The sequence below is a fragment of the Rhagoletis zephyria genome, unplaced genomic scaffold (genome assembly GCF_001687245.7).
Source record: "Rhagoletis zephyria isolate East Lansing unplaced genomic scaffold, Rhagoletis_zephyria_1.1 Rzeph_scaffold_01122, whole genome shotgun sequence".
Lineage (NCBI taxonomy): Eukaryota > Metazoa > Arthropoda > Insecta > Diptera > Tephritidae > Rhagoletis > Rhagoletis zephyria.
In genome coordinates this window covers 100,241-114,023 of record NW_016158206.1, presented here as the reverse complement: position 1 = coordinate 114,023, position 13,783 = coordinate 100,241, and the positions used below count along the sequence as shown (strand labels likewise).

Genomic DNA, 13,783 nt, shown 5'->3' with positions numbered 1-13,783 from the left:
TGGCAAGTCATTTATAAAAAGAGTAAAAAGCAGTGGGCCTAAATGACTGCCTTGAGGCACGCCGGAGGTAACATCAATTGATTTAGAAATAATATTATTATATAGCACCTTTTGAGTTCTATTAGAAAGATAACTTGAGAGCCATAAAGCCAAATTCGACGGAAACCCCAGTAAATCGAGCTTCTGAATCAGAAGTTTGTGATTCACTGAATCAAAAGCTTTACTGAAATCAGTATAAATCACATCCGTTTGCTTTTTTGCCAGAAAACCATCCCGAACTAAAGAAGTAAACTCAAGCAGGTTTGTGGTGGTTGATCTACCCCTCACAAAACCATGCTGACAGGGTGATAATATGGAGATACACGAATGTTGAAGTTGACTGGTAATTATTTGTTCAAAGGTTTTAGGAATATCTGAAAGCTTAGCAATTCCTCTATAGTTCTCAATGTTAGATCTACTACCTTTTTTGTGCAGAGGAATAATAAATGACTGTTTCCAGATTGACGGGAAAGACGCCGATTGCAAAGATAACTTGAACAATTTTAGGATCGGTTCTGTCAGATTCACGGCACAGAACTTAAGCACACAACCAGGAATACCATCAGGCCCTGGGGAAAAAATCGGTTTCAGAGCAAGGGGACTCTGGAGAACAGTGGTACTGTCAATGACTGGATTATTAATACAGTTAGAACTAATTATTTTATACGGATAACTACCGGCTTGAGCACAGGTCGAATAGGTAGATTTAAAAAAGTCCGCAAAAAAATCAGCAATATCATGGTCATGGCTAGCATTCTTACCTCCCAAAGACAAAGAAGATGGAAATCCCAAAGATTTTCGTTTTGAATTAACAAAACCATAAAATTTTTTTGGATTATTAAAAAATTCCAGTTTGCATCTACTTAAATAGGACTTGTAGCAATTTTGGCTCAGGAACTGGAAATTGGACCGGGCAACTAAATATTTAGAAAAATCTACCGAAGAACCAGATCTTTTGAAACGCTTATAGAGCTTCGATTTAATGTTATTAAGGTTAGCAAGTTGTCTTGTGAACCAAGGTGGCTTACTAGTTTTAGCCTTAATAAAATGAACAGGAACGCAAAGATTAGTGAGGCCATTAAGGTAACTGTAAAAGNTACTACTTTTAGCCTTAATAAAATGAACAGGAACGCAAAGATTAATGAAGCCATTAAGGTAACTGTAAAAAATAGATGTGGCAGCCTCAACATCATTACATGCGTAAAGTTCAGACCAATCATGGGTAGCTATCAAATGGTTGAGCATGTCAAAGTTCGCCTTGTTAAAACATCTCGAACGAGAACGAGAGCTCGCTTCCAAAAAATTAATCGAAGGCAGTAAATTATCCAGTGCAATCTCAAGTGTGGGGTGCAAGGGATCTTCAGGGAGGGATAAGGCAGAGATTCGACTGAGACCAATACCCATTGAATTATCAACAAAAACTAAGTCCAACAACTTATTTTTAGAGTTTACTACATTATTGATCTGAACAAGAGGCAGATCTATAAGAGAGCCAACAAAATCGTGCTGGGTGACAGGAGTCAAAAAGTTTGAATCATCGTTATTTATCCAACTGACGAAAGGCAGATTGAAGTCACCAAGAACCACTAGGCGATCATTATCACGCAAACGTGAGTGCAGATTGTGGATAGCTGCAGAATGACAATCATAAACTTGCATATCCGACCGAGGCGGTATATACGAACAAGAAACATATAAGTAGAAATTGGGGAACGAGAGCTTTACGGCTATAAATTCAATGTCAAGTGTGTTGTCATAGGTCAACAACTCAGTAGAAAAACTGGACGATACAGCGATGAGGACACCACCTGCTCTGGACTGACGATCACACCGAAAAACGACATAGTCATTTGAAAATATTTCCGAACTAAAATTATCTGGTTTTAGCCAGGTTTCAGTAAACGCAATCACTTGCGCTGTAAAATCAAAACTATTTAGATAGAAGGCATTCAGTTTAGAACGTAAACCACGAACATTCTGATAATGAATAGTTACTATTGAATCGTAATGATCGGGTTGGTACTCAAGTTTTTTGAACCTGTACGTATGGGAGGCTCATCTTTCGATTTTGTGGTGAACAAATGTACCACCGAGTGTATAGGCCAAAAAGATTTTTCAAGAACCGTAGCAAAATACTCGTCCGGAACTGATATTTTAAATGATGAAAAATCCCTCTCATACTTAAAAACAAACTTATGTACGCTAATATTAATACAACTTGTAAGACTAAGCTGAACTAAAATAAAATTAATAATATCAGCCTGCGTTTAAGTTGGATGCAACCGCGATACAAAAATTGCACGGCGAGGCGGCACGGCGGTCACCAACCTAGGACCGACCGGATTCAAATCAACAGCACCAGAAAAACCAGCAACATCATCATTGCTAACAGCATTGTTAACAGCATCAGTGCTATTACCATTCGCATTATTTACAGCCGTATATATATTGTTTTGTTCAATAACAGCCGTATTATCAGTATTATCAGCAACAACAGATGGAGTGGCCACGCGACTAGCGTAGGATATGTTATTTACGTTGTTAGACGCCACGACTGCAGGTACAGAGGTAACAGAGTTGGTCGATGTAACACTGTTAGCTACAGCAGAGTTAGCTATGCTATATATTGGTGTATTCAAGATAGCATTATTAATATTAGTAGAGCTAACAACACTTTTAGCAACCGACACCTTTTCAGCCGTCACAACCGTACACATAGCATTGTTGTTGCTCAACTCCTCAATACGTTGGTTTAACTCAGTGTTATGTTCACCGGCAACAGATGCTTTAGCAGAGTTTTGCTGGCCGGTAGGAATATCTTTCTTAGCGTTTGTATTGTTTTTATTTCTTCCTTTGATTTCTTTATTTTTGTTTTCTTTATTTTTGCTAACACTCAAACTCAGTTCTTTGACCTCTGATGTTAGCGAGGCAAGTGCACTAGCAACCCCTTCATCACAGATTTTTGTGAGACACTGTAGCTGAGAGCGCATAAGTTCTAATTCGCCCAGAAACCTGTTTTTGTCGGCTTGCAGAGAGTGTATAACTGCCACCGCACTTGCTTGCTCTGTACGCAGACTCTTCAATTCGGCAAGAATGGAAGATAACAAGTGATTCTGCTCGTTATTTACATGTTGATGTTGTTGTTGTACAGCGACAGCATTGTATGACACACCATCTTCACGATCAGTGACAGCACAATCACCACAAATATAAATATTGTCGGAATTTTTGAAATAGTCCAAATCAGCGGCCAACGTACCAACAACACATTGCAGGTGGTATACTTCTTTACATTTCTCACACTGCACACTGCTTTGAGCGCGCTCCACTCTCTGACCACAAAAACAAGGCATATTGTTTGTGCAAATTAAAAGTGAAAACAACAAACAAAATAATAAAAAGTTTAAAAGCAGCCAATTGTCACTATCACAAATTGAATATATATTTGCAATGCACAAATTAATTTAATTTGTACTTGTATTCACAAAATTGAAATTGTATATGATTGTTTGTGATTATATATTTGAAAATTAAAATTTTCTATGATTGTTTGCGATTATATATTTGTTTAAATTAAAATTTGTTATACACAAGTGTTGGCGAAATAGTCTGTGGCGGCTGTTCGTCTTGTCTTTTGGTGGTGAATACAAAAATTAAAAAATCTAGGCAATCAATCAATTTGAAGTTAGATTTCAAAATTCGAAATGGCGGATCAAATATGGCGAAAAGAAAGATGAATAAATCAGTAAACTTTATTAAAACAGGGTATTTTGGGGTTTTTGAGATCGCTGATCCCGATTCTCGAATCTAAGTTTCCAATTTTGAAATGGCAATGGATTTGGACAGTCTCTTAAAGAAAGGTGAGTTTGGAGATGGTAATGTCAGGTAGTTGGTTTTGTATGGTTAAAGTAGAAAACATTTTATTGTGAATAAAATTTTATTTGTACAATCTTTCACACATTAAAAAGCAGAAAACAAAACATGTTTCGAATAGTCTAATTGGTAAGAAATTGTATCAATAATGAAGATTGGGCAGGAGGGTTGAAAGTGTTAATAAAGTTCGTCGTTGTCTTCTGTGGCAGCTTCACAAGTAAACGTAGAATTTCTTGCGGCAGTTATCATTAATTAACCACATATCCACTTAACTTTTTTTTTATTTATGGCCTTATTCATAAAAATAAAGTAGTCTTATAAAAGGTTTATAAATTGAAAAATGTATGAAAACGTCAATTTATAAAGCTCTTTAAACCTACTTTATTTTTTATGAATAAGGCCATTAATCATTATTTTTGCTTACGAATAAAGTATTTTCAGCTTTACAACTTTATTTTTTATAGTAATTTTCGGTTTCAACGGTCGAAAAAACATAGAAAGACACAGACATCTCAACTTTGCATGAGAAATGGAATTTCAATCCCCAGGGGTAGCGGGAAAATGGTCAGTTCAAGTTATTTTTTTGGTCATAAACAACTAGAAATAGTGGGGTCTACCCTCTGGTTCAAAAACTTTTTGTGTTCTTCTGTGTAATAAGCATAAAAATGCTTTCGGATTTTCCACCTAAAACTTTCCAAGACCTACTTTCAGGAGTTTGGTATGTTCATAAAAAATAAGGCCTGAGACGTTCAAAACAACTTTGTGAAAAAAAATTTGGCCGAAAAAGCCAACGAGATAAAAGTTGGAAAAAATAAAATAGGGCATAACACCTGACAAATTTCCATTGGAGGCTAAATTTTCAAAATAAAAAGGTTGTATGAAGGCTTGCAGAAAACTTAAAAAAGATTTTCTGCGAACTGTTGCCATTTTGCTAAGGCTATGGGTTTGGCACATTCGTCCCAATCACCGTCATCCAGCCAAAGTTCTTGAAGCAGAATCTTTGCTTGAATCATCACTGGCGACAGCCATCCTGCCGGGTCAAAAAGTTTTGCGACAGAGGATAAGATTTGTCGCTTTTATACGAAGAGTTTTGGTTGTGGAAGCGCTCTCAAATTTCAAAAAGTTGGAGTCGAGAAGATCCTCATTTGGAAATTTCTCTAAAATGGCCGGATGATTGGCCGTTAGTTTTTTAAGTATGAAACCAGCTGACTTGAGCGCTTTCATCACTTGAACAAGTGATTCAGTGGCATTGTCAATATCATGACTTCCGCATACGTTTCGGTTTTAAGTATTATGGCAGCCAAGGGAAATGTCGCTACGAACGTTACGGTTTTGAGATTATATTCGGTGGCAGGAGAGTCAGCCGACATGCGAAACAAGATTCGCTGAAAATCTTTATCGGCCTCGTGGATGAGTATTTGACGATACATTTTTTCAATGTCGCCATTGAACACGAATCTGTGCATTCGCCACTGCATAATGAACAGCATGAGATCTGGCTGGAGTGTGGGACCAGTGTGCAACACGTCATTCAGGGATTTTCCTGAACCAGATGTTTTTGAGGCGTTGAATACCACGCGAACTTTGGTGGTTACCTTATCTGGTTTGACGACCGCGTGATGTGGCAAGTAGAAAGAGAGGTATTTGCCATTGGAAATTATCTCGCATGGCTTCGTATGCTCCATATGACCGAGGTCGAGATACCCTTGCAACACATTATTGTACATTGTGCTTAAGTCTCCTTTTTTCTGAAGCGATCGCTCCATACTGAAAAACTGCTGGAGTGCAGCTGACCGAGAGTGGCCTAGAGACAGTTTTTTTGGAAATTCTTCCTTGAATGGAAGTCGCACAATGTATCGACCGTTTGGGGCACGAGTCGTTGTTGTTGCATATATATGCTCACTTGCCTGATCTTCAGGGGGTAATTTGTGGAGGTTGTGGAATCTCCTCTTCCCAAAACTTTCTAAGCTGACAACTGAGAGTTGTATTCGAGCATTCCTCTACTTGTGTCGAGAATGACACCACATTTTCGGTTATTGGACCACTGAGAATCCAGCCAAATATTGTTTTTTGCGCAAGTATAGTGTCGCAAATCTTTTGTATACCTTCCAACAGGATTTGGGAAGTATATCGCTGCCGATTACCATATCAGTTTGAGCGGTATGTGACAGCTTGGGTCAGCAAGCTCAAGGATCTTGAATCGCTGCCAATTTTCACTGCTAATGGTGAATGTAGGCATGTGCCTCGTGAGCTGAGGTAACACGATAGCCTGTGTGTTTATCCGTTGCATGGTTTTGGGTGCAACCAATGTGAGTGGACAAAGTTTTGAGGAGCTTTGTACTACGTGTCCACCCATGCCGGAAATTTCGAACTTGGAATGTTCGAATGGTAGTTTCAACCGTTTCTGAACTTTCGAGGAAATGAAAGTTTTCTGTGAGCCTTGATCAATTAGCTTTCAAAACCATTTTGTTTCATATCAAAATGTTGCTTCTGTCCAAAGCGCTACGATTAATTCGCATGGAGTGTTTAAAAAGCACACTGTGCGGCGGTGGTTAGGCCAATTCTCTATCACGGTATAGTGTGTATGGTGGGACACCTTGGGTAAACTTAAAAAAATGGACAAAGTTCAAAGGCTTGCGTCCACACTCATAACTAGTGCGATGAGAACAACACCATCCAAGGCACTGTATGCCCTACTGAATTTTCTTCCGGTAGACCTACATGCCAAACAAGTGACATGTGGCAAATCGAATGAACATTCTAAATAAGTGGTCAAATACCAGTTATGGTCACGGTAGGATACTAACGGAGTTTCCAGGGCTTCCCGGATGGGTGGACTATGCACTTCCGGAACCTGCACCCATTATAGCGTTTACGACCCCCCTACACTCAAAGGAANCCCTACACTCAAAGGAGGAGTGAAAGTATGACGTTGTAAGTAGTGGAGAGTCCATCCATGTATATACAGATGGCTTAAAACTCTAGGGCAGGGTTGGAGGAGGTGTATACTCCCATCAGCTGGCAATCTCCCTCAGCTATCGTCTCCCGGACCACTGTTGCGTTTTTCAAGCGGAACTGATGGCAATCGTTAGATCCACGAAACTAATATCTATATGTTCACTGACAGCCAGGCGGCAATAAAGTCCCTCACGAAGCAGTCCATAAACTCCATGGCAGCCATGAATTGCCGAGATCTTAACGAGATGGCTGAGTCATTTCGCCCAAAGGTGTTATGGGTTCAGGGGCACTGCGGCATAGAGGGGACTTGTAATGCCGACGAACTGGGTCGACTTGGCACAAAACTTCCTTTTGAGGATATAAACGATAATAGGAATACCCTTACAAACTTGTAAGCTACTTATCTCAGAGAGGCTTACTAAAGTATGTCCCTTTGTTTCAGACCTACGATATCGATACCATCTGCATACGCCAGCAGCATCATTCTTTTGCTATATATGGTGCCGCTGCGATTCAGAATGGCAGCTCTTATTACGCTTTCCAGTACCAGTCGCACGAGAGTGAATCGTCTTGTCTAAAACCTCGTTTGGTTTCAAACGGACGAAACTGAAGGTTTGAGTTCAACGTCACTCTACATAGCCGTATTAGTTTTGCGGGGATTCCAAATTTGGACCGGGCGTCGTAAAGTCAGCTCCTCTTCGTGCTATCAAAATCAGCTTGGAAGTCGACAAGAAGATGGTGTTAAGGGTTAAGCATTGCTGACATTTAAAGGTTAATGGTGTCTGTGCGATCGACTCTTTCCTCATTTATCTTCGCACCTCATTCGCCGCAGTCAACTCCAGCTAACCTATTGTTTTGTTAAGTACATATATTGTATATCCACTTCTATATGTACATAAAGATCACATGCATAATATGTATGTAGCTTCATGTATAAATATATACATGTATTTAGTTTGTCGCATTAGGTGAACCGATATCTGTAATTGTTGGTTGTAAATTAATAGAAGTACCAATTATGTACGTACAAAGCACTTAAGTATTTGAATGCCTAGCATTTCTTCTTATACATATGTGCAGGAGTATGAATATAAATTCCGCAAGAAAATAAACTGTTCTACTTTGAAACCTCTTCTTGAAACCTAAAGTCATAGCGCGTAGTCGCATCGTTTTATTTTCCATTTGTTGGAAAAAAGGCTTGCCAGCTCAAAACAGATGGTGTGTGTCGATTTGCTTATCTAGTGTCTTCTCCAGGAATTCACGTACTTTGAAAATCTGGTCAATAGTGCACTTACCAGGTCTGAAGCCACACTGAAGCCAATCAGCTGGTTCGCGAACGGCTTCAGTCTTTCATCGTCGACAGCATCTTGTATGCAATATTAAGAAGGCTTATTCCGCGATAATTGGCGCAAACGGCGGAATCTCCCTTCTTGTGGATTGGGCAAAATACATTGAGATTCTAGTCTTCGAGCATGTTTTTATCAGACCAAATTCTGCTTAAAAGCTGGTACATATGCCCCATCAACTCTTCGCGCCGGCTTTGAACAGCTCAGCCGGTATACCGTCGGCTCCGGGGGTCTTGTTGTTCTTAAGGCGCTTTATTGCTGTTCTCTCCTCGTCTTGGTCGAGTTCCGGGACGTGAGCTTCGTCCCTACACTAGAGATGGGCAAAATATGTGCTTTTCTACGTGACACGTAGTGTCACGCTTTTTCACGTGTGAGCGTGAGTGGTTTTGAGAGAAAAATCACGTAACTTCCGTGATCGTGTGTGACTGAAAGTTTGGCTGACGTAAGCTTGCGTGAACTAGATTTTCCGTCAATCACGTAGTTTTCACATATGTAGCCCTAACCGCCAAAAAGATGTAAGCGACATTTTTTCACAATTTTCTTTTTGATGCAGAAATGTTCCTAGAGCATCTAGATTCATTTCTGCATCAAAATTAAAAACTTAAAAAAATGTCGCTTACATCTCTTTGGCGTTTAGGGCTCGTGTGATGTATGTATACCAGAGTTGTGCGAAATGCATTAATTTTGTAATGCAGTAACGTACCATTAAGCAATAACGATAATGTAAAAAATTAATGCATTTATTTCATTTATAATATTTAAATTTAATGCAAATAAAAATTGCAATGCATTAATTTTGAAAATCTAATGCTTAGTAAAATATAAATGCATTAATTCTGAAGAATATAATGCTAGTGAAATTTGTTTTCATAAAAGTATCCACACTAATGCTAACCAAGAATTTTAACGCATTAAAATTTTTAATGATTTGGCATTATTAAAAGCCATGTAATTTTTCCAGGAAGGACTTTTAATAATTACCCTATTATAGCCGCAAAAAAAGACATGGCCGGAGAAGACAGTTTCACCCTATCTCGGGTATGGTTAGTTTTTTAAGCTTTCTGCACGCCTTCATACAACTTTTTATTTTGAAAATTTCACCTCCAATGGCAATTTTTCAGGTCTTATACCCTATTTTATGGTTTCTAACTTTTATCTGGTTGGTTTTATCGGCAAAATTTCTTTGGCAAAGTTGTTCGAAATGTCTCAGGCCGTAACTTTCGTGAATATACCAAATTCCAGAAAAGATTCTTTGACACTTTTAGGTGGGAAATCCGAAATCGGGTGTATATTAATTAAACTGGAACACATAAACAAACAATGTTGTGAACCAGATGGTATACCCCACTATTTCTAGTTTTTTTCGGTCGCTGAAAACGAATATGATAAGAAAAATAACTTCAACTAACCATTTGAAACCCCCAATACTCTGTTGGCACGATCTCTGAGAACAAAATCGTAGCGCTGTTGATAGTTTTAAAATATTTTAAATAGATTTGGCTCACAAACGCCTCTTTAGATGGTCGGAACTTTTTAATGAATCTGTAGACAAATTTCTTAAATATATTTTATATCAAAATATATTCGAAAGACTAATAAACTTAAACTCTCTTAAACATTTGCTACTCCTGGCCAGTTTACTAAGCTCTCATCCTCGGACGAATCGTTGAACCAGAACTCGTTGTACTCATTTTACCACGTTTTTATAAACTAGCTTTCTTTTTTACTTCATTTTAATTAGAACAAATTTACATAAATATGTATAAGCACACTATTTAGTTTGCTCGATTTGTAAACAAAGCTTCTCAGCGGTGAAAAATATGCTATTGTGAACAACCTAAACGAGCGAAATTCACAATAGCGCTATACTTCATCGAATGAGCGCCATAATACCAAATGAAAATTCGTTCGCTCAGCACTTTCGACCACAGTCGAAAATCGAATGCAACTCATAATAGGGGCCAATATGTACTTAACAAAACAATAGGTTAGCTGGAGTTGACTGCGGCGAATGAGGTGCGAAGATAAATGAGGAAAGAGTCGATCGCACAGACACCATTAACCTTTAAATGTCAGCAATGCTTAACCCTTAACACCATCTTCTTGTCGATTTCAAGCTGCTTTTGATAGCACGAAGAGGAGCTGACTTTACGACGCCAGGTCCAAATTTGGAATCCCCGCAAAACTAATACGGCTATGTAGAGTGACGTTGAACTCAAACCTTCAGTTCCGTCCGTTGAAACCAAACGAGGTTTTAGACAAGGCGATTCCTCTCGTGCGACTGGTACTGGAAAGCGTAATAAGAGCTGCCATCTGAATCGCAGCGGCACCATATATAGCAAAAGAATGATGCTGCTGGCGTATGCAGATGGTATCGATATCGTAGGTCTGAAACAAAGGGACATACTTTAGTAAGCCTCTCGGAGATAAGTAGCTTACAAGTTTGTAAGGGTATTCCTATTATCGTTTATATCCTCAAAAGGAAGTTTTGTGCCAAGTCGAGCCAGTTCGTCGGCATTACAAGTCCCCTCTATGCCGCAGTGCCCCGGAACCCATAACACCTTTGGGCGAAATGACTCAGCCATCTCGTTAAGATATGCCCGGCAATTCATGGCTGCCATGGAGTTTATGGACTGCTTCGTGAGGGACTTTTTGCCGCCTGGCTGTCAGTGAACATATAGATATTAGTTTCGTGGATCTAACGATTGCCATCAGTTCCGCTTGAAAAACGCAACAGTGGTCCGGGAGACGATAGCTGAGGGAGATTGCCAGCTGATGGGAGTATACACCTCCTCCAACCCTGCCCTAGAGTTTTAAGCCATCTGTATATACATGGATGGACTCTCCACTACTTACAACGTCATACTTTCACTCCTCCTTTGAGTGTAGGGAGGTCGTAAACGCTATATCGGGTGCAGGTTCCGGAAGTGCATAGTCCACCCATCCGGGAAGCCCTGGAAACTCCGTTAGTATCCTACCGTGACCATAACTGGTATTTGACCACTTATTTAGAATGTTCATTCGATTTGCCACATGTCACTTGTTTGGCATGTAGGTCTACCGGAAGAAAATTCAGTAGGGCATACAGTGCCTTGGATGGTGTTGTTCTCATCGCACTAGTTATGAGTGTGGACGCAAGCCTTTGAACTTTGTCCATTTTTTTAAGTTTACCCAAGTGTGTCCCACCATACACACTATACCGTGATAGAGAATTGGCCTAACCACCGCCGCACAGTGTGCTTTTTAAACACTCCATGCGAATTAATCGTAGCGCTTTGGACAGAAGCAACATTTTGATATGAAACAAAATGGTTTTGAAAGCTAATTGATCAAGGCTCACAGAAAACTTTCATTTCCTCGAAAGTTCAGAAACGGTTGAAACTACCATTCGAACATTCCAAGTTCGAAATTTCCGGCATGGGTGGACACGTAGTACAAAGCTCCTCAAAACTTTGTCCACTCACATTGGTTGCACCCAAAACCATGCAACGGATAAACACACAGGCTATCGTGTTACCTCAGCTCACGAGGCACATGCCTACATTCACCATTAGCAGTGAAAACTGGCAGCGATTCAAGATCCTTGAGCTTGCTGACCCAAGCTGTCACATACCAGCTCAAACTGATATGGTAATCGGCAGCGATATACTTCCACAAATCCTGTTGGAAGGTATACAAAAGATTTGCGACACTATACTTGCGCAAAAAACAATATTTGGCTGGATTCTCAGTGGTCCAATAACCGAAAATGTGGTGTCATTCTCGACACAAGTAGAGGAATGCTCGAATACAACTCTCAGTTGTCAGCTTAGAAAGTTTTGGGAAGAGGAGGAGATTCCACAACCTCCACAAATTTCCCCCTGAAGATCAGGCATGTGAGCATATATATGCAACAACAACGACTCGTGCCCCAAACGGTCGATACATTGTGCGACTTCCATTCAAGGAAGAATTTCCAAAAAAACTGTCTCTAGGCCACTCTCGGTCAGCTGCACTCCAGCAGTTTTTCAGTATGGAGCGATCTTTCAGAAAAAAGGAGACTTAGGCACAATGTACAATAATGTGTTGCAAGGGTATCTCGACCTCGGTCATATGAAGCATAGAAGCCATGCGAGATAATTTCCAATGGCAAATACCTCTCTTTCTACTTGCCACATCATGCGGTCGTCAAACCAGATAAGGTAACCACCAAAGTTCGCGTGGTATTCAACGCCTCAAAAACATCTGGTTCAGGAAAATCCCTGAATGACGTGTTGCACACTGGTCCCACACTCCAGCCAGATCTCATGCTGTTCATTATGCAGTGGCGAATGCACAGATTCGTGTTCAATGGCGACATTGAAAAAATTATCGTCAAATACTCATCCCGAGGACGATAAAGATTTTCAGCGAATCTTGTTTCGCATGTCGGCTGACTCTCCTGTCACCGAATATAATCTCAAAACCGTAACGTTCGGCGTTAATTGTGCACCATACCTCGCTATCCGTACCCTGCATCAATTAGCAGATGATACGATAGCGACATTTCCCTTGGCTGCCATAATACTTAAAACCGAAACGTATGTGGATGACATCCTATCCGGAAGTCATGATATTGACAATGCCACTGAATCACTTGTTCAAGTGATCAAAGCGCTGAAGCAGCTGGTTTCATACTTAAGAAACTAACGGCCAATCATCCGGCCATTTTAGAAAAATTTCCAAAGGAGGATCTTCTCGACTCCAACTTTTTGAAATTTGAGAGCGCTTCCACAACCAAAACTCTTGGTATACAATGGAACGCACTCACCGATAAGTTTTCCTACACCATTCTGCCTGCATCGACATCGAATGCCGTCACAAAGCGACAAATCTTATCCTCTGTCGCAAAACTTTTTGACCCGGCAGGATGGCTGTCGCCAGTGATATTCAAGCAAAGATTCGCTTCAAGAACTTTGGCTGGATGGCGTTGATTGGGACGAATGTGCCAAACCCATAGCCTTAGCAAAATGGCAACAGTTCGCAGAAAATCTTTTTTAAGTTTTCTGCAAGCCTTCATACAACTTTTTTATTTTGAAAATTTAGCCTCCAATGGAAATTTTTCAGGTGTTATGCCCTTTTATTTTTTCCAACTTTTGTCTCGTTGGCTTTTTCGGCCAAATTTTTTTTCACAAAGTTGTTTTGAACGTCTCAGGCGTTATTTTTTGTGAACATACCAAACTCCTGAAAGTAGGTCTTGGAAAGTTTTAGGTGGAAAATCCGAAAGAATTTTTATGCTTATTACACAGAAGAACACAAAAAGTTTTTGAACCAGAGGGTAGACCCCACTATTTCTACTTGTTTATGACCAAAAAAATTATTTGAACTGACCATTTTCCCGCTACCCCTGGGGATTGAAATTCCATTTTTCATGTAAAGTTGTTCCTATGTTTTTTCGACCGTTGAAACCGAAAATTACTAACGGGTGATTTTTTAAGAGCTTGATAACTTTTTTTTTAAAAAAAACGCATAAAATTTGCAAAATCTCATCGGTTCTTTATTTGAAACGTTAGATTGGTCCATGACATTTACTTTTTGAAGATAATTTC

The 13,783-nt window shown here is 39.7% G+C and overlaps 1 long non-coding RNA gene across 1 annotated transcript in view; it reads left to right on the top strand.

The window, feature by feature from the left end:
- Positions 1–7,358: 7,358 nt before the first annotated feature.
- LOC108362849 (uncharacterized) overlaps positions 7,359–13,783 on the top strand; it is a 14,140-nt gene continuing 7,715 nt past the window's right edge. The window contains exon 1 of the long non-coding RNA XR_001847525.1: positions 7,359–7,370. This is a non-coding gene — a long non-coding RNA (uncharacterized LOC108362849). The remainder of the gene's footprint in view (positions 7,371–13,783) is intronic.